The sequence below is a fragment of the Homalodisca vitripennis genome, chromosome 3 (genome assembly GCF_021130785.1).
Source record: "Homalodisca vitripennis isolate AUS2020 chromosome 3, UT_GWSS_2.1, whole genome shotgun sequence".
Classification (NCBI taxonomy): Eukaryota; Metazoa; Arthropoda; class Insecta; order Hemiptera; family Cicadellidae; genus Homalodisca; species Homalodisca vitripennis.
In genome coordinates, this window is record NC_060209.1 from 106,501,914 (window position 1) to 106,523,179 (window position 21,266).

The 21,266-nt window shown below is 36.0% G+C and overlaps 1 protein-coding gene across 41 annotated transcripts in view; it reads right to left on the reverse strand.

Moving 5' to 3' along the window:
* The window catches only part of LOC124357275 (Down syndrome cell adhesion molecule-like protein Dscam2), a 231,198-nt gene that overhangs the window by 202,013 nt on the left and 7,919 nt on the right, over positions 1 to 21,266 (reverse strand). The gene's annotated exons all lie outside the window — the stretch shown is intronic.

The window sequence follows — 21,266 nt, forward strand, 5'->3', positions numbered from 1 at the left end:
CACACACGGCCGGAAGTTGGGAGGATGCGGCACATCCGGCCGCCGACGCAAGACGACTGGCACACATCAAGACCAAGTAATAAAGGCTGTGCCTTGGAACTTTTTATTTCTTTAACACCTACTATACATCCTAAATTATTGATGTCTCACATATATATATAAAGATCAGTGGGTTGGAGAGCGCGTACTAGTTTGTTCTTCCGTGCATAACGAAAGTTCTAAGCAATAACCGATTCTTAACGCTTAACTGTTAAAGCATTACCAACGCGGGTGTGTGGCCGATTTCGAGGAATTTCGTTAGGTTTAAGTAATTTATAATATTAAACAACAGAGGTGTTGATGAGCTCTGGAATTGGTGAGAAGACCCACTTATTTCATCCAAGGATATAAAGAAGAGAAAGTTAATAGAAAATTTGAAGAAAAATCGGTTTAAAAATATGGCGTCCACAAAACGGGAAAAAGGACCAACGTGTTTCAGAGGTTAGATTTGCAGCCTACATAAAACCTGGAAGGGTTTAGGTGTTACTAGGAGAGGAACCGCAATAGCTTATTTTCCCTTCTATTAGAAAGCAAAATAAGTTCGAAGAATATTGTCAATATCAAAGTGTCCATTAGGCAATGGAACCGAAATACACACACTTAGCACACAAAATTACCATCGCTACCACGAAGCTAAATTTTAAGCACAACTTCTATATTTGAATAAAAACTATAGCTACAAATTAGTACACCATAAGCTTTTAGTAGTAGAAGCGTGGAAGTATAAATCCTTTATGCTTGGGTTAAAAATACACGAATCTGGCTATAACATTTAACGCGAGGTCAAGTCTAAGATAACCTTGCTCTCAGCTTACTTCACACATGGACTCTTTAATCGGTTTGAAGCTGGGGCAAAGCTTATCTGTTTTCGTCTTACCCCTGTTCTGCGAAAAGTCTCGGCAATTAATCATATGGAAAATGCTAATTTTAAACAGTCTTAACGATTATTATCTTTTAATAAACCGCCTCGGTGTTTATTGGGAGAAGTTGGTATAAAGACCGCTACTCTATTCAACAAGGAAACGTTAATTGTGTGATGCAAACTATGCAGAGAACAAGCAGGTGACCAGCTGACCTTGGAGTCTGCCTCCAGAGTTGAGTGGCAGTGCGGGAGTTCTGCGAACAGCTGGCGTGACGTCATAGCACTGATTCCGCTCCTTATGTTGCAACACTTGATATCCACCAATTCAGAAGTGAGGATATGTTACATTCCCGAGACAAGATGAATATATCCTTTGTGGTTTTTAGTTAATGGTTGGTAAGCCTATTCTTCCTGTTAAGAGGTTTGGAGTTCTTTGTCTAGTGTTTTTTCATTGTGTAGGTTAAACGTGGTAGATATACCAATGAGGTTCACTATCATTTTTATCTTGGAATTTCCCATAGTATTATGGAACTACATATACTTTAATATCTATTTAAGTTTATTCCCGAAATATATAATAATAATGTGAGTGAAAATAAACATGCATTATTTAATAATACAATGATACAAACCAACCATTTTCGGTTTATTGTTTATCTGAGATTCTGAGGAATGGAGCTCTGGACTTCATTATACACTTTTGATAATCTTAACTCCCACTGTTGTTGAAATCAAGTCAATAATATACGATAACATTATTCTCAGTGTTTGAAAATTGGATATTTATTGTAATCACTTTTTGTATAGCTATGTATCAGTAGATTTAAAAGTGGTAAACGATGGCCTGTGCTAACGTTTTTTCGGGCTGTATAACGCGTGAACTCTATGTGAACTCTATCGGACATTTTCTATAATGTACGTAAATGCTCCTTAATATTATAGGACCCGATTTTGTAGCAAACTTTTATTATTTTTAATGATTATCAAGTAACATGTTATTAAAACTGTACTGTAGGCCACCTTTTAATATCAAATTAAATATATTAAACCAAAACATTAAAAAAAATTACAAGTCCGCTTCAAATGATTGTTCCACGCAAGGGTAACTCCATCGGCACCACACAAAGGATGCACAACCAGAACACCCTCAACCTAATTATAAAAAATCACAAAACGTATCTCCTGTCTGAAGGAGCAGAGCTGGCCTACTATGAAAAGAACCAAACTGAAGAATCAAACCCTAAGGGAGTCACCGATGCGTTACGCCCCAACATCCGGTCATTACGTGTCTTGATTATATAAGTGCTCGAAATTGAGACTTCTGTGAAGATATGTCTACCTTAGCTGTCAGCAAGGTGAGACTAGAATCTAGCTGTAGGAAATACATATTTCCGTTACTATGTTAAACAAGCTATGATAAACTTAAAGCATCATAATCACATTTAAATCACAGTTAAACATCTACCTTAGCTAGTATGTAACTAGACTACGCCGCGAGGTCGAAATCTAACAGATCATTTGAAACCTTATCGGGCACTTCAGCAGGTTGTCCTCGGACCTGCGACGCCACGAAGCTCTTCACGTTATAGGGCTTCACGATAAAGACTACGACCCTTATCCGCAACTTAACCTCTTTAAACGATCGGCTCATTGCCCTCATTAGAGAATGCTTTGGAGCATAGAATATTAGAGGTGCAGACGCTATCTAACCTATCCTAGACTGTTGAAATTATGAAAGCATTAGACCGAAACTGAAAAAAACCTTGGTGCAACTTTTTATGTAATGCTGCTCGCATTTATTTGTTCAATTTTAACTATTAAATGCATTAAATCGATTCAATCCCATCCACTTTTGAAAAAAATATCTACCTCAAGTCCCAGCGAGTTACTGCAATGTCTATTAGAAATACCAGCACTGCTCTGCAGGCTTAAAAAACATGTTTACATGTCTTTCTACCAATCTAAAAATAACTGACCTAAGAACCTTTCAAACCTTCGTCGAACTTGTCCTCATTACAGAGGTATACAAAATAGTAATTTTTATTCGATCCCTTTACATGGAAGAACAGAAGGTTGGGCATCTACATCAAATTTCATTACCGTTTCTCAATAAATAAGTACCAAATAGTTTTTTTTTTTTTTTACAAATTGGTAGGTTATCAAAAATTAGTAATGAATGAAAGATTAAATACGACTAACATTAGATATAAAAGCACTGATGTGAAATATAAAAATAAAAATTAGTATAAAAAAGTATAATCAAACAACGGAGCATACGTATTCATTTATTTATTTATTTACATACGGTATACACCATTTTACATTGATATAGGTATCATGAAAATACAAGAGACTTGATAAAAACAACTTACATAAATAGTTTATATGCATACATGCTAAAGCATACAGTATTCGACAATAAACTGCGTAGTTAGTTGTCATTTACAGCTGATTTATATTAATAGAAGTATAGATATTTGCAACGCCAACGATTATAATATGTGCCATTGTTACTAAAATAGTAACCGTAATACGTTCTATGCCATTTACAAAATACCATAACATTTAGTGCACAATTTTATTAGGAATATCGATTCTTTGTGATCATTTAGGCATCACAAAAGCGTACGAAAAAGTTTCGTTGCGTTTTATATTTTAAGGCAATTAATTTGTAAACGTCTGCTTACATTGGACGCTGATATGTTACGCAGATATTTTTATGTCCATATATGCGGACGTTGAGATTTTACGCAGATATATTTGACGTTTGTTAAAAGGGTTCAAGATAAACGATATATTTTTGTATTTATCAGCATACGTGTCTCAAATTGAACGATTACACTTAGACGATCATGTTCAAAATACAAGTTTTGCGCTGTTTTACACTGCACTGTTTTAGACTCCGGGATGCTCACAAATAGGCGAGCCCACTAAAAAAACTCCTCGTGCAGCGAAATTTGCATTCTTCCAAAAGTTATGGTTAACAAATCTTGCGTTAGCATTGTGGCTGGATATTTTAGTCCTTACATACCTCAGGCAATGCGATGTACCTGTGGTATTCAAGTGTTGAATAAAAAACCATGTACTGTTCTCGGTAATTTCAATCAGCCTTATCAGTTATACAATAGAATCGTACCAATAGAAGTGGTTCGCTGCTCACATTATACTGTGGCCCTTTAGTTTCCCAGATCTCCGGGCTATTAATTTTGTTAATTACCGGATCTGTTGACCTTAGATAACGTAACATGGCACCCATACTTTTTCTACACCCCATTCATTATTATACTTAAAAGTTAAAATCAGTCTCTTTAAAAGTGTGAAAATGCCAAAGGTCACACTAAAAAACAATATAAACTTAAAAAAATATAGTATTGCAACTTAGAAGCGTTGAGGGGATTGTTGCTAACTGCTCAACGTATAGTTTAACACCCGTCACATGCTATTCGCACACGTTCCCCTTAGTGTAACGTCAATTACTATCTCTTTAAAATAACATCCGAGCACTCCATAGATAATTCATAATAATTAGAAGATTCCCATCTCCAGAACCACATCTGGATTGAGAATATCTTACTTTGCAGGCTGGTGGATGGAGTTCTGAAGACAGCGAATAAAATAAAATATTAATGAGAACGATAGGTAACATGAATGTGTATACAACACTCCAATGGATTTGGTTGAATAGTTCTAAAAATTTCAATAGCTTCTATTGAATATTTTGAGGCCATTAACACATTTAAGCGGAGTTCAGAATTTAGACATGATATGCATCTCTATCTGGGTAGGAATACATCTGTTAAGGCAATCGGGTTAAAATTGTGGTCTAGAGAGTAATTCATATACAATAGTCATGCATTTCAGCTCCCACGTTTGCTATTACAAGGGTCGGCGTGAATTCTCATTTGTTCCTTTGGGAATTCGTTAATAACTAGTATAAATTTCTTATTTTGGCCACAGTGACAAGTAAAACAATACAGTTTGGCCACGAGCCTTAGTGGTGATAGGGTATTTTTAAAATTACAACTAGAAAATATTCGTACTTTGAAATGGATGATCAATCTTAAACGTACTCGTATAACTTGTTGGTAGAGATTATAATTAAAGTTGATTAAGGATGGGTCCTACACCACTCACAACATCAAAGATAACTGTATGCAAGACACGAGAAAATTATGTCTGGGTCCTAAAGTCTAAACTTTTTACTAAATATAATGTTATACTTAAATGTTCTGTTCTTTTTTATATAACCGACTCTTTTAAGGTACATACTTTTTGGTAATTTAAAAATGTGTGACTCTTGCTAAACTCTTTAAAGAATAATGATGGCATTTTATTTACTATTAATAAATAGTATTCAACTCGCCTTCACTGACAACCGCACGCTTAATCGGAAGGTGATGTTTAACGCGAATTGACCCTGTTCATATTCCCGAACTTAGTCAAGCAAGTCGTTAAAACTTTCGACATACACTCAACCTGCTATATATGTATGTAAAATGGTATAAAACTAAACCATTCCGCAAGTAGGACTAACTTCAAGGGCTCATTTAAAATGTGTGAAAACTATGGAAACAAAAATTGATGTATTGTTTAAGACTACTTAGTTAAAAACAGAATATTGAGAATATATATAATAAAATATACAGAATATTGAGAGATGATTGGTTGTCCACCGATTATAAACGTCTAAGTGAGTTCTGAATATTGATGAAATTATAAATATTGATTGGGAACAGAATTTTCATAGATGATGATTGGTTTTCCACCGATTAAAACATGTCACTGAGACCGAATATTGATCTATTATAAATATTGTTAGGAAGAATATTAAATCTACAATTAATAAAAAAACTATCTCCACCATCTTTCAATTTATTACAGTCTTATTTAGTTCCATCATATTGGCTAATGTACAAACAGCGAAATTTGTACTTTGTGAAGACTAACATCCACAATATCTCGTAGTCTACTGATACATTATTTGTATCTTACAGTTGGCAGCAAGTACAGGGAATATAACATCCAAAGGTCAGCAGCTGGAAAGTGGCACAGACCTTACAAGGCGGGACGGGATAGGCCCACACATCTGACTTTGTTTATGTTTATCAACACAGGAGGATATAATCACATTTCTAGCGCTAGAAAGTCACTTGTTTAGAGCTGAAGAAAGCAACCGTCCAAAAATTGTATTACGAACTTTTTTATGGGTCAAGGTAGAGAAGATTGTGAGGCGAGGAGACAAACGCCAATCAAAAGCACGTAACAAGAATTACTTAATTTTGAAATTAATTAATTCACTAAACCAACCACTATTCGGTAACAATTTCAAAATCGAACGCGGAATAAAGTACTTAACCTAGTCACTTATAAGTTGTAATCACGAGTTCTTGAAGTGGCAGAGTCAGATATCAGAATCTAGTATGCAGGAGTCTCGGATTATCGGCCTGGGGCTACTTCAGATTTGGTCAAGCCTTTCATTCTACGCCAACATCTGAGATGTAAATCACAGACCAAAGAAAGGTACATCTTTCTTTAGTCTGCGGTCGGAAATTGATTTCGCCGCGCTCGTCCCACACAATAGCAAACATTTTATATTAAAACAAAGTCATGTTAATAATAAAGGTTCAAAGATTAATTTGGAGTTCTACAGACATAAGCAATGATCGACAACTCTGTTGGCAAGTGCAGATTCAGTAATCCTCAACGTATAAATAACAATGTGTTTTTATTATTACTGACATTTTTGTGGCCTTTGATATTACAAAATAAGAGCTTTACAATGGCAAGTGATTTTATGAAAAATATGTACACAAAATTAATGTAAATTTTACGTTTTGTTGTGCGTTTGTTTATTCTGAAAGGTTGTTAATTTAATGAAGTTTAGGAAGTTTAGTCTCGGACAGCGAGTGCGCAGACGTGATACATATGTTTCTTTTATTTATTATTGTTTTACAACATTTATACACCGACTGTACATTATTTCACAAACGACAGTTTCCATTAATTAGGCTGAGTTTATTTATCCATTATACTTTTGTTTATCTTCATAGATAAATGTTCTTATAAAAGAGATTTCAAGCGGTAGGTAAGTTCATATTTGTACAAAATACTCTCGAAAAGATTACCAAGATTCTGTTGTATATTACCTAGATCTATTTCTTACTGAATATTCCAATATTTCTTGAACGTCTTTATAAATTTGATTTCTCTATGAAAGGGTGTTAAGTTGAAAAAGTATTTTGGTATCAGACTGCGCAAATCTGGACATATTTTTGCACCTAGACATAAAGAGATGATTTTCAACAAGCCCGAGCTAGTTTCTGATGAGAGATTTCAGTTGACAAAGGATTAAACTCTACTAATGAAAATAGTACAAAGCGACAGCTCAAACTAGAGCAATATACTTAAATACACAAACTATATACAGCATCACAATATAAGTTGAAATATATTACTATTATACTATATTAGCTACCCCTGACCCACCCCAGCGTAGAGATGGTAATCTGAGCTTTATGTTTTAAATTACACATTTTGAATTACATTTTGAACCTAAGTTTATGATTAACTCTGGAGACATATTTTTGTGTTCTTTCTACAAGGCCTGCGACTGATAAAATTCAACCTTATATCCAGGACAAGGGCTATGATACTGAATTGTACTTGAGGAATGTGATGCACACATGTTGATGAAGGCTATTTTTTGCAAAAAAGAATGGTATGTTAAATACAAAACGTTGCCAGCTCGCAAAAATATAAATCTACACTACCATGACAAGCCTGTCACCGCTATGAAACATCCAAATTACCAGCAAGGGAAAATTACGGTTTCATCAGCGCGTGCCAACCGAGGAAAGCGGGATGCGGACCAGGTGACTCAAGGAACGATTGTCAGTCACGCCTGCCGAGAGGAATGCAGGAATGGAACAATGCCTGGCCATTATGTAGGCGGTGGTTAGAGTAATATAATCGGTTCCACGAACAGAGACAGACACTTAAAATCGTTCACGCACTCATCTTGACACATGGAACAATAGACTTGTCATCGCATGTAAGGTACAATGTACACGCACATTCGTCGAGTGGAAGCCAAAAGTTATAACTTGTTTTAACGCGTGTTCGAAGATAATGTTACTATTATCATTACATTCTTTAAAACCTTGCTTGGTGAAATCTATTTCCAAAATGTTCTACCCTTAGTCATCAAAGACACATAAGTTCATCAGAATCATGTCTCAAGACATTTCTAATGTCCCAAGTAGTTGATTGCTTCCTGGGTAATGTAGAAAAGGATGCGTTTACAGCTGACACTGACGTATAGTCACTGTCTGTCACCGCGGGTCATCCACCTTCAAGCACGTGACTGTACTTCAGCTGTTTTATCATTGAAGATATGTTCGTATATGACAACGCGACGACAAGACTTTTATGTAGTTTATCTCTGGATATGGCTTCATAGCTTGTCAAATTCTTATTACTGATAAGGAAATCGCTTACAGTCATGTTTTGTGATTCACAACGACTTGCTATAGATGCGATTACACCATGATGCCATTTACATTATCTGATTCATATGAAGGTCAAGGAGAAATCTGTATGTAAATATATTACAGATTATTAGATTATTGTAGATTATTTAGTGTATATACACTAAACGATCTACATCAACACATGTTCTTCTTAAGTTGAAGACCTAACCTAAGTTGGTTGAGTTCTTTCTAGATGAGCAAAATTATAACGAAATCAATTACCAATAAGTGTTCTTCAAAGTAAGTGGAGAATCCGACAGACGGCCGACACAGAAATGCTATAATTACCTTCCAACTACAGAATAATAATAGTAAAAGTAATAATAAGTAAAGGAGTAACTCGACCTTGAAGCCCGATATTCGCTGAATCTACAACAATGTGAGACCTTATCAATGCAGTGATTAACGAGTGAGGGGGCGGTAAATAAATTGAAGGGCTGGCGTGAGGGGAGCGAATTTGGACTTCCGTTGAAGACAGGGCCAAGGGTTCCGATACAGGAGGCAGAAGCATGACGCTATTGATTTTACAGTGAGTATTCAAGAGCGGCTGATCCAATGTAAAACTGTTTTACTTTGTAAAGTGTTTTGGTAGAAGGAAGCATTCTATCTTTTCACGGTGAAATTATCGAGATATGTAAGAATTTTACAGAGCAGTACAAAGAAGTATATTGTTGGTAAAGCGAATAAGAATGAACAAACACGTAGGTTATTTCGTAATAAATTTCGATCACAATTCAGTATTAATGATAACATCATGTGTTTGATAAACTAAAACACATATGTTATACGAGCATGTATAACAAATATCCTCAAATTGGTCATTAAAGTTTTATCAGTTAGTAATCAGTTTTACAATATGGCACTGCGGATCTGCTAAAAGAGACAAATATCACGCTTTATTTCAGCCAAAAGGGCAGTGCTTGTTTAAAAAATCAACTTTAACGTTAGCATTAAAACCGAATCTTTTGAAGGTGAATATATTACAATACTGTAGCCTACGTTAAGTGGTTTTGATCAATGACAGGTCGTTCTCTGTAGCACTTTACTAGACTACTGACCGCGACTTCAAGATTAGTTAAAGTTGCAGAAGGGGCTTCTGTAGCAATTCACCGAGGTACAAACAAGATACGGCGGAAATATTAACTAGGAGCGTACTTTTACACGCGAGCAGATACATCAGAGATAACAATTTCTGAAAATAAGATTGAAGAAAATAAAACAGTTACAATGGAACGCAAAATAATTCTCGCCAGAAAATATTAAGCAGTGTACAGCTAGATAGGTATTCGGACTAGGTCACCACAATCTGTGGGTTGGCGACAGGACATTCCACCAACAGGATTCTACCCACACACACCACCTCATATCTTCCCTGGAAACAGACCGATAGTGACATTCCTATCATACGCTGCGGCGTTGTGACGGAATGTTTCATTTTTAATGAGGCGCAATCCACTTCCTCATAAATCTACTTTACCGGTATACCACAATCTCTATCCGAGAGTTCAGTTTTAAAACTAGTAAGTGTTATTTTTCATACAAATGACAGTTTAAAAACTTTAATAACGTACGATACAAGTAATTGTTACGCTTTGCTTCAACAAAACATCTTGCATTTTTCGCCCACAGCCTAGCGAGCGCTCTCTGAAAGTCTAACGTCGAACCGAACTCTCTTCAAACCGTCGGAGTTTATGAATAAACATGTACGACAATGCATTGCAAACGACGCTTTAGAGGGGAGACGATTTAGAAATACGAGAAGGTGGAAGAAGTTTTTCAAATTGAGAAGCGAGATAGGAAACCGCTCCTTCAACGATCGCATACAGCCTCCCTTTCTCCTTCCGATAGAGAGGTTTATTGCGTATAAATGATCTGCTGAGAAAGTTTTCTTTAGTCAACAGCAAATCACGTAACCATCATAAATTAACGTTATTACGACGTTTTTATGTTTACACGGAATTTTAGGAATTGTATCAATTATTATTCCTTATATTTTTTTTCTTACCTAAGAACAAAACTGGCAAAAAAATAAACAAAACGCAAGATTCCAAACCTATTTCCATTGAGATTGTTTTACCAAAACGTCCAGCTCTCACTACCAATGAATCTCAATTTTTCAGACCTTTTTTAGAAATAGAAGATCGTATATGTCCCAATTCAAAACACATATACGTGTACATAGAAGCAGTTGGTGTTCAATTTTAAACTCAAAATTTAAAATTTATCGTCATCACAATGTGAATTTCTCTAGTTTAAAACAAAGTAATATTCCAAAAAATTCAAATTATTAATGACACGACTTGACTAGCCAGGATTACATCCTTTCTTAATTGCAGCACCAACACTAATAATTGTAGTGACAAAACCACCAATCCATCAAACAATTAACCAACTTACTGGGGCTTTTAACCTCGAATTGTTACCCAAAACCCCAACCTTCCTCATCTCGTGGTGCCTGTGGTCAATACAACGATTTCAGACAACCGCGGGAAAGAAACAGTTTCTGGATCAGAAGACAAAAGGCCAGACAATCTCGCTCTCCTCAACGTTTCACTTCAAAAGAAATGTGACAATTTTGAACATTTTCTCTTAACCAAAGAGCACCAGTTAGAAATTTAACAATAATGTAATATCAGAATACAATGGTTCACAGTCTACCAGAATAACGTATATAAGATGACCGCAGTAAATCGGATTTCAAGAGGAACTCATATTACTATCCAAAATGTAAGTAAAATTTCAAAAGTTTTTCCATAACAACAAAAATATTAAGTAACCTAATTTTTCAAAAGCGGCATCTAAAAGGTCAGCCATACATTTTGTAAAATTGGAGTCCCATGGCATTCGAGGCATGCCCTTCTTTAAAACTTAGTTTATTTCCAAAGTTGTCCAATTTTCAAATAGCGTCTGTAACTCAATTTAAATGAACCATCGAATTATTCCTTAATGATCATATCAGTCCGATATTCTTTCTACTCTGCGTCACTGGCATTAAATCATTATTCCCCCCAGAAGAATTCTAGACTATATGATACGACTCTTTATTTCAATTTTTGTTATGTCACAAACGCATTTGTTGCTAACAAGGTGTATGTCCAAAATTTACACAGCTTCAATATAAAACCAAACTATTCCAAATATGACGTTCTGGCTCTGCTTGGTAGACTTCGGGTATGGCCAATGTAATACCGAGTCCACTATTTTGAGCGATATTTCACTAGAAGAAATCTATTCCTGGAAATTCCTTGAAATTTAGTTTGTTCAAGGTTTGACGAGTTATATTCACATCAGCCACGCTCCAAATTACGCTCAGGCCTTAAAGTCCGTAGCGGCCTTATTTATGTGTAGAGTCCTGGTGACGGCGTATTATGGCATTATTTATTCATTACTTCTGAGAACATTGCAATTGCAGATACAAACTATCAGTAAATCGCAAAAATAAAAATGAAGGAGGTCAGCCTTCAAAATGGTCGGAACTATTGACACCTCCAATAATTCAAACTTTGAAGACAACTTTATATTGTATCTCTAATACAGTGCCTCGACCAACTGCCGAGATAAACACTCGTACGAGACTACAGTCAAATATACTCGTGACTACCAGACTACGGGACAGGGAAGCATTCAACTTAAAAGTAGGTGTTGTCAAATAACATAAACTCATAGGCGTACACCCATGTCGTTTAATATCACTATTCTTTATTTATTTCTCAATTTTCTTTAGAATTAAATAACTCTAAACAACGTTTCGAGAAAAAGTCATCAAATACGCCGCCATTAGCTCTATCTGACATGAATAATTACTATTACGTACTATACTAAATTTATGTTTGACGTTATCAGTATATTGTTTTATCACCATCTTCAATTAAAAAACTCGAACTCGTCAACTATGACTTTCTCGATAAATTTAAATCGCTTTGTTGTTGTTAGACAAGTTGCTACGTGCTTGTACTTATTGAGAAATTGCATTTTCGAATTAAGAAGTTAAAGATTTCATTTCGTCAGACAATTCTACATTACATAAAAAAGTAGCTCTAATTTCACCTATTCAAGGCCCGCAGAAGGGGGAAACCAAGAAATAAAACAATTTACGGCAGCCGCAAAGAAAAAAAACAAGTTTCCAGTTGTGAAAATCCTCCATAACTCTCAGTTAGCCGAGTTTCTCCCCCGAGCGGCCAATATCGCCGGCCGTAACTCTACGTGAGGGCGCGTGGATCAATACGCGGCGATATGAGTCAACGTCGTTACGCAGGATTCCACAACACCCCCTACCCTTGCACCCCTAAATCACCCCCCCCCCTCCCCCACGTAGTGACTTGTACCGCGTTATGTGGACATCCTAAATCTCGCTGAACCATACGGAAAATGGGATGGGGGAGCTGAGGGTACGATAAAAAAGAGCGCTAATATTTTGTAAATAGTACCTGGCAGTCGTCTTAAACCATTTCAAACGGCTGTCACAAAAAGGGAGTATAAATTCACATTTTTGTCACGGGATCATGCATAGGCCTAAGGGTAGGTTTTCAAAAGGAGGGAGGTTTATCGGGTTATGTGAATAAAGATATGCAACAAAATCCTACCAAACCGGTATTATTGTGAATTATGTCAAGAATAAATTATCTTGTCACATATGTTTGGTTGCTACAACTCTGAAAACATTTTTAATATTTTTTACTTTTTTATTATATTTTGAGGCGTACTTATAAGTTTTCAGGGTGATGGGGGAGGTTATAACCCCTTTAACTCCGTTGGCTACGCCACTGAGAATACTTGAGTTTGATCTTACTGTATTACTTCCAGAACAGTAAGGCCTAAAGCACAACCAAGAACTAAGTTGTTCAAATTTAAGCTATTGACTTTAGACTATTTAATTGTTCCAAAATTTCATCATCTCTAGACACTCGATCCCAACTATTTCTGGTGCATAAGTAAAGTCCAACCTCCCAGACAATTTTGTTTGTAACAAATAATTCCGCGTAAAAACGCTAATTTCCACAACTAATAATACTAAAGACACATATAAGAGATTAAATTGTATTACAAATTATTAGCATGTGAGCAACTAACATATTGTTACAAATTATATTTATTTTAGTCCTCACAAGTAAAGGAACTCCGATTTCGTGATTTTATCTAGTTACTAGTTAATATCGTCTCACAGCGTTTCAACAACGTTTCTCAGTTTTCGATGGGAAGGAAGAAATTAAAAACTGCACTTCGTTGCAGTGGATAAAACGAAATTTGAAAGAAGGCTCTGCAAGCGAGAACGTGAATGTTATTTATTTTATAGCGATTATCCTCATGAAGAGACGCTTCTTGCTTAAAAAGCAAAAATAATACAGAACAAATAAAACTATGTCGATAATATAAGAAAAAATCTATTACTTAAACTGTACTTGCACGTGTGTCGATATGGCTTATAAATGGCTCTATTCTCCACCTTTAACGTTATATTGACTTCAACAATTCGTGATCTCTTAATTCATCACCTTACATAAATAAAAAGGTGACTACTGGCTGAAAGAATATTACGCAGTAATTACGAATAGAAAACTAAGTTTTAATACAAAAATCTAGTTGAGTTTTAATTTAAGATTTTCAGTCAATCGTAAGACTCTCCGTCTGATTCATCTTCGACTGTTTGTTCTTGGTCAACACGACCAAACAAGTAGCTTACGACTGAAGAAGCCATCAATCGATTTTAAGAGGTATTTAAGTAAACAGAGGGGTAAATGGAAAACGGAGAACTCAGAAGAAGTTCTAGAAAGCTCAGATTGAAAGAGTTAAAAATACTTTATGTTACACACAATAGTACTGATTTATTACTTCATATATTAAGAGTGAGCTATTGAGTCTGTGTGTTTAGAAAATAAATTTATGGTAAATGTAACGTTATTATAGAGATTAGAAAAATTATGTTTTAAAGTTACTATGGTAGCAACGATTATTGTGGGTTACTTTAAGATATTAGTTATGAATTAGGTGGTGCAAAGCACTACCTTGTTAATTTTAGGAATACATCCACGATATTTATGATGCAGTCATGAAAGTTGTGCAATAAACGAGACAGAAAATATGAACGACTAAAAAAGAAAATAACGGGTAGTATATTCATAATTTTTATTATTAATTATTATTTTACTATTAATAACTATTAATTACAAATAATAAAATCATCTTCTAAGATATACCACATAGGGAAGGGGTTTTAATAAAAAATTAAACAAGCACAAGTAAATATGATAAATACAAGGGTGTTTTTCATTTTCTGCTTTGTATTCTTGGTGGAAGTGAGTTTAAATACAAGGGTGATTAAGAAACTCCCTTTTTAAGGTAAATGTAAGGACATATTATAAAAACGTCAACTGATACAGTTTAATACTGGTACTGAACTTCTAAAAACCAGGCTGAAATTCATTCAGATCAAACAAATATTCGGAAAAGTAATGTAGACAATACAGGACCACAGACATTACTATAGCTTAGAGATAAGGCTACGACTCTAACCGAGAGGTCATTGGTTCGATTCCCAGAGAGGTTTATACAAATTTTCAAATGGTTTGGAGCTTATTCCCGTAAAAACGTTTAGTGTGAATTCGAAATTCACTTAGCGAAGAAAGAACGTCTTATACAATTTAAGAGAGTATTTTCAAAGAGTAATGATTGATATGTCCTACTGGAACTAGTCAACTTATGACAGACCAAACATTACGTTCATTTTTGAAAATGCCACAAAACCGGCATCTCCAATATCGACGCGCGAAAACCCATACACAATCGAACCACACAGGAAGCCGGGGCTGTAAATCTGTAAACCAATCAAAACCGAGGACATTTGCCAAAGCAGTCGTGGCGGAACTAAATTTGGCGCTCCTAACCATCAAATACACTGCAGACTGGGACATGTGACATAACCTCCAGAACCAGCTGTATAGTGGAGCTGGTAGGCGCCAACTCCGCGCCCGCCGCCGGCAGATTGCGCTCAGATCGCCACAGCCGCGGGCTAAGTTTAGCGGACAGCTGGTGGCAGCAGATGTAAACACCGAGATGCCGTGGCCCCGAAAGAAGAGGAGAGCACCTTTCCCGTTTCTAACGAGCCGGAGAAATCGATAGTGCCAGATAAGGAATTGCTCGTTAATGAGGCAAAGTTCGAAGTGATAAATCTTTTCTTTCTGTGACTATTGTGGGGCGTGATGGCGCTTCTTCTCCGCCTCTCTATTTACCACGAAAAGCTTGTCATTCGTACGGTACGAACTAACAAAAAAATAATCACTTCATTATAATATACAATCCCTCTAAACGTATTCGTTAATATAAATAAAAAGTAAGTAGGTTGTCCAAGTCATAGACTAAATTATGTTTACCAGTGACCAGTAAATTACGACTGGACTTTTTAGGAAATTACTTTGACAGAAAAGCACACCACCCACCGGGAGGATTTATACTAAGAATAAATATTAGTGCATTTAAATTTAAACAAATTACAAAGGGTTCATTCAAAATAAGACATTTACCGGTTGGATTTAAAACAATTTGGATTGCCATTATAACTTTTTATATAATTTTAGGATTTGGGGGAGGAATTCTATCCACCTTATCCCCCTCCGTTACTTACGCCACTAACCAAAGTTGCATTCATTATTTTACACGCCCATTGTGAATTGAGAATTACGCAGATCACCTACATTTTAATGTGAGCTGAATTTTGTAAAACCAAACGCTAACCATATTTTGGAAGCATGTGAACCAAACAATAAGAAGTTAAATATACGTAACATCCGAGCATAGCTAAATATTATAAGGGAACTGGAACATTTCTGTGCAGTTCCAATTGTGTGTGGTGTGGTTTTGATGTCTTCGAGTATCAGTATCTGTCGAGTCAATAAATGACGTCATAGTAGTTATCCGCATATTGTTTATGGCCTAATCATTTTCAATACCAATGTGAAACAGGCTTTAATGAACGACTGAACTGATTTTGGCACTCAACTACTTGGGATTCAACAATGAATTATGAACGATTTAAAAATCCGTGATTCTATGAAGATTTGGGAGGGTAAGAAGAATGAAACAAAGTACTGTATTTGAAAGAGGGATTAGGTTTTCATCGCCCTTGTCAGTGATAATAGTATGGTAGTGGGTGTTGTACTTGTCAAGTGGTTGTAAATCTGGAAGAAGACGTGCAACAATCCATGTCAGAGCATGAAGCTTAACTCCCCTTCAAGCAATTCCGAGAGTATTTTTACCGCTAGGGGCGAGGCTGAGGTGTAGGATTGACGCCCTTGCTCTCCAAGGCGGTAATGCACTTCTTCTCAATCTCAAAAAATAACTTTCAAGGATGTCCAGCGCTTAGAATAAAAGGTTTATTGGTTAAGGCGCATTTTATAATTAAACGTATAGCCGACGTCTAAAATGTATTAAATGTTAAAATACACAGGGATTCAAAAATCTAGTTGATGCCATTGTAGGCCAATGGCCCTAAGACACTGCAGAGAAATCTAGAATCTTAATTTTTGATATCTATAATATATTTCTATATAGTTTCAGCAACATAATATGGTGACAAAATAAAGAATCTCCCTTAACTAACGACACCTCTTACTCGCCAACAGTTAAGACTGTAAAGATCCAACAGGCCGTGGACGACATATGTTCGTCATTAACTGCCACCATTGATCTTGGAGGCTGTGTAGAGGTGGTCCTACCCACTCTCGTAATGCGGGTGTGTGCCCGCATACAACGTGTGTAGTGACGTACTTGAAGCGAGGATAGGGTTACCTTCGTAAATGGGCCATTATTATGGGTCTTGGACATGTTTTATGTGTAAGAGTTCTCAACGCACTGCTATTTTCTCGCATCTGAGTTTGTTTACTAGTGAACACAAATTCTAATCCAAACAATAATTATTTTATGGAATTAGCACTTTAAATAACCAATCTTAAAATGTTCATAGGAAACTATGGATGGCTTCTCTTTCACAGCTTCAATACGGCTTCAAGATCGCGTGCGATGCCAAATAGCATTTATAAATCTCCCGGAAGCGCAAATACACATCGACACCCCCACCATGAAAACATCTTTGGCTTTGGAAAAGGTTTTAACAATTACTAGCGGACCCGGCGCGCTTCGCTGCGCATTTCAATAAGTTTCCCGCGGCTTCGCACGCAATTTCCCGTTGAAAACAGTACACTATATTCACTTATTCATTTTCTATCACATTCTAAACATTGCTGAGATAATTGATAGTCGTTCCTTCGTGAGCTTCTTGGGCGCATTATGAAGGTATGTACCACATTCCTGATACTTCTGTCAAAAAAAAACAACTAAGGTTGATTTTATAACATTCTTTATATTTGTAGCCAACGTAAGATAGTAATTATGATATCTGCATTGCTCTTCTGATCAAGCATGAGCATGGTTTATATTAAATAAATATTGCAGTTAAAGGTGAATTTTTACGTCAAATTTGAATTGTATTATCTGGATAGTAAAGTCTATGTTTAACAGTGATTGCAGAAACAGTTTAAACAAAATTTGTCGTTTCTCTTAAGCTTACTCTATGCTTTAAAACTATAAGTGTAGTAATTAAATTATATATAAATATATTTTTTGTCGCATTATATATGTTTACAAAGAACAGCTGATTAAAAATTTGAAAAGACTCTTTCACTTAATAACATATGTTTGCTGCAATGCATTTCTTACGGGTATTTCTGTAACCAGTGGGGCGGAATCCTGAATCGGGAAAGGGATAAAAAGTATCCTATAACCTTCTACAGATCAAGACGAACAAATTAAAAAAAAAAATTAGGCGAATCCGTCCAGCCGTTTGTGAGTGATGCTGTTACACACACGAACAGTTTCATTTTTATATAATAGATAATCGACAAACAGAACTCTAGGGCAATGTTTACTTTATCCATGTTACCAATATAGATGGATCGATCTAGGCCTAGGGAGTTTGAATAAACTGTTTGTATTAAAGAGTGTGGTTTAAAGAACTACTGAGGAATAAAAAAACGTACTAATTTACTTCAAAACTATCGTTTTTTCCAACTCTTATTATCTTTATTTTATTGTGTAACGTCATCTGCTATGTCAGACGCACACAATCGGAGCCTAACTACCCTAAACATGCATATGGAATGCATATGTTCCCTACGCTAAAATTCACACGCCGATCGAATTAAGAGAATTACGCCGTTGCGTGGTTAGAACGTATAAAGGCTGTTGATGCATCGTCACGCGAATGGAATGGTAAACCTGAAGTTAACAACTCGACGTCACCAACCAACAAAGCCTTACACGAGCAGTCTACAACAATACGGTACTGAGGTCATGAAGCGTGCAGGCTGATTGATATCTAAAAACTGAACTAGGTTACAGTTAAAAGTTACTTACAGTCTCCAAAACTTATACTATTGGGTTACAAACTTATTTGAGGCCGTGAAACAAAATTGCAACTCAATATCTCAAAGGACTTTGTTTTCTTTGTCTCAATAATACGTGACAACCATCCCTATTCACATCAAAAGTACAAAAAATTGGGCTAAGCGTGAAGAAAGACGTGGCCTGCACTAAGAAAGAATAGCTGCGCTAGACTCAGGTCTACCTGGACAACAGCTGTTCAGTGGGATGGGAGCCGGGCAGATGGCCTGTCTGGATACGGAGGGGGTGAAAAGAGGTGATTTAATCTACCCTACCGTGGCTGCAGATTTCAGTGTCATTAAATAATGCCAGAAATATGGATCAAACCAAATCGAATAAACTCTGTTTCTTATTTATATTCTCCTTTTTTTTATCAAAAAAAGAGACGACCTAGAAGAAAATGTTTATAAATCACTTTATTCTGCACATTTTCATTTCTACGATAAGGAGTAGATGCGTATAAGTGTATATTTAACACTGTCACTACACTTGTTATTACAACTACAGTAATCAGAGAAGCTAGTTAATATATACAGTCTTCAAGGTTACATATCCCAAAACACTCAAAAGTGACAACGGAAAAAAATAAGAACCCCTATGGGTTATTGTTACTTATCTAATGTACACATGGAAACTAGTCGATTTTTTAATATTTCCAATAAAGTTCATAATATGCTATAATAATTGTTTTCAAACAAGATTACCTATAAAAGAATACAAATAATTTTATCTGCGTAAAGAAGCACAAGTAAACAATTTTGAAATCAAAAAATTTTAAATATTTTTTTGTAATACCTACTGAACTTAACACCCACAGAGGTATGCAACTAATCGCATTAGTCCCGTTGACACTTTTCTCTCACAATATAACAGGCCAAGACCAACTTGATAACTTGACAACGCCCGAGAGTAAATATGGCGGACCGGTCTTCCCGCGCTTCGCTGGAGCGTGGGTCCTCAAAACTTGAACACTTGCCAAAGTCGTGGAGTCGTGTCTTGGGAGACTACTTCTCTATAGTCGCTACGACTGGCCAAGCTTAACTAATCGTCCGTTAAACTTGATTGCGATTCCATATACGTCTTTAATTGTTTACACACTGTGATATCAATAACATGCCGTTGAAATGAAGACGTCAGACTTAAAAAATTAATGTGTTGCTGTTAGTATTATTCTGAAAGATCCTAACTCTTTCCAAAAACTCTTTTGATAAACCAAGATATCAGAATGGACAAAAAACTACATTTAGATATAACTGAGTCCATTCTCCAGTGAAGTACCTGTAGTATGAGTCAGAAATTGATTGCTTTGTAGCCCTCTACCCTCCCCCTGCTACTATAATGACCGGAGGAAGACATATGTTTGGTAGGCGGTGGACTAGTCACCAGGCGGAGATATAAAACAATGATTCATACTACAAGCGGAAACTGTATACTCAGTGATTATTTCAAGACGGAAATTAAGTTATCAAATAGTGACCAATCATAACTTGAACAAAATTACATACATCTCTTATAGTCACAGTGCAATCTATATTTCAATGTTGTGTGTGAAACACGCTTATTTGTATAAAACTATAGTGTAAAAGGCCGTCCGGAACTAAATGATAAAACACCCATCTTTATCTCTACAAACGAAGTGATATATGAAGTCCAATCAAGGTGACAACCGGATTAGTATATTTAGACATCTCCACCGTTAAGCATTTCAAAACGATGAAACTTGGTTGACGGAGTTGAACTTTGTATTCTAAGTGACTCATTACAAGGTTTGGTGAATCTGCGTCCGTAACATCACTTTGTTTTCAGTCGTTTCGCATTTTACTACGTCAAAAAAATCAAAAGTATCTGTATCTCATTTTGTCAAATGCTTGAATGTACTTGTACAGAGACTTATGACAAGTCATTACGTACTTTTAGAGTTGATTGTTCGAGTCGCACGCACGTTTTTGACTGGTATAAACGTTTTAAGAGAAGATTGTGAGAGTGACGAATGGTGTGAAAGGCTCACGACATAACGGATCAAAGTGAAGGAAACTTTGAAAACGCACAGGAATTAGTGGCGGAAGACAACCGATTAACTGTTGAAGAAATCGGTGACAATTTGAGATTTTTTATTGGTACAGTTGATCTGGTTGTGACCGATTTAGATTTTACTGTTTCTGCAAAGTATTTTCAAATTGCTTTCAATTCAGCAAAAAGAAACTTGGCTGTTCAAAATCTAATCAATTAGCGTACTCTGAATATTAATTGACTTTTTTGTTCACCAAATCAAATGTTAGTTGGAAGGACACCTATTTCAAAACCTGCTTCGAGCAGTAGGAAAGTCGCTCAGCAAACTGAGCGTGGCTTTAGGAGGGAACTACTCTGAAGGAAAATAAACTTTAAAGCCGCAAGTAAAACCTTCT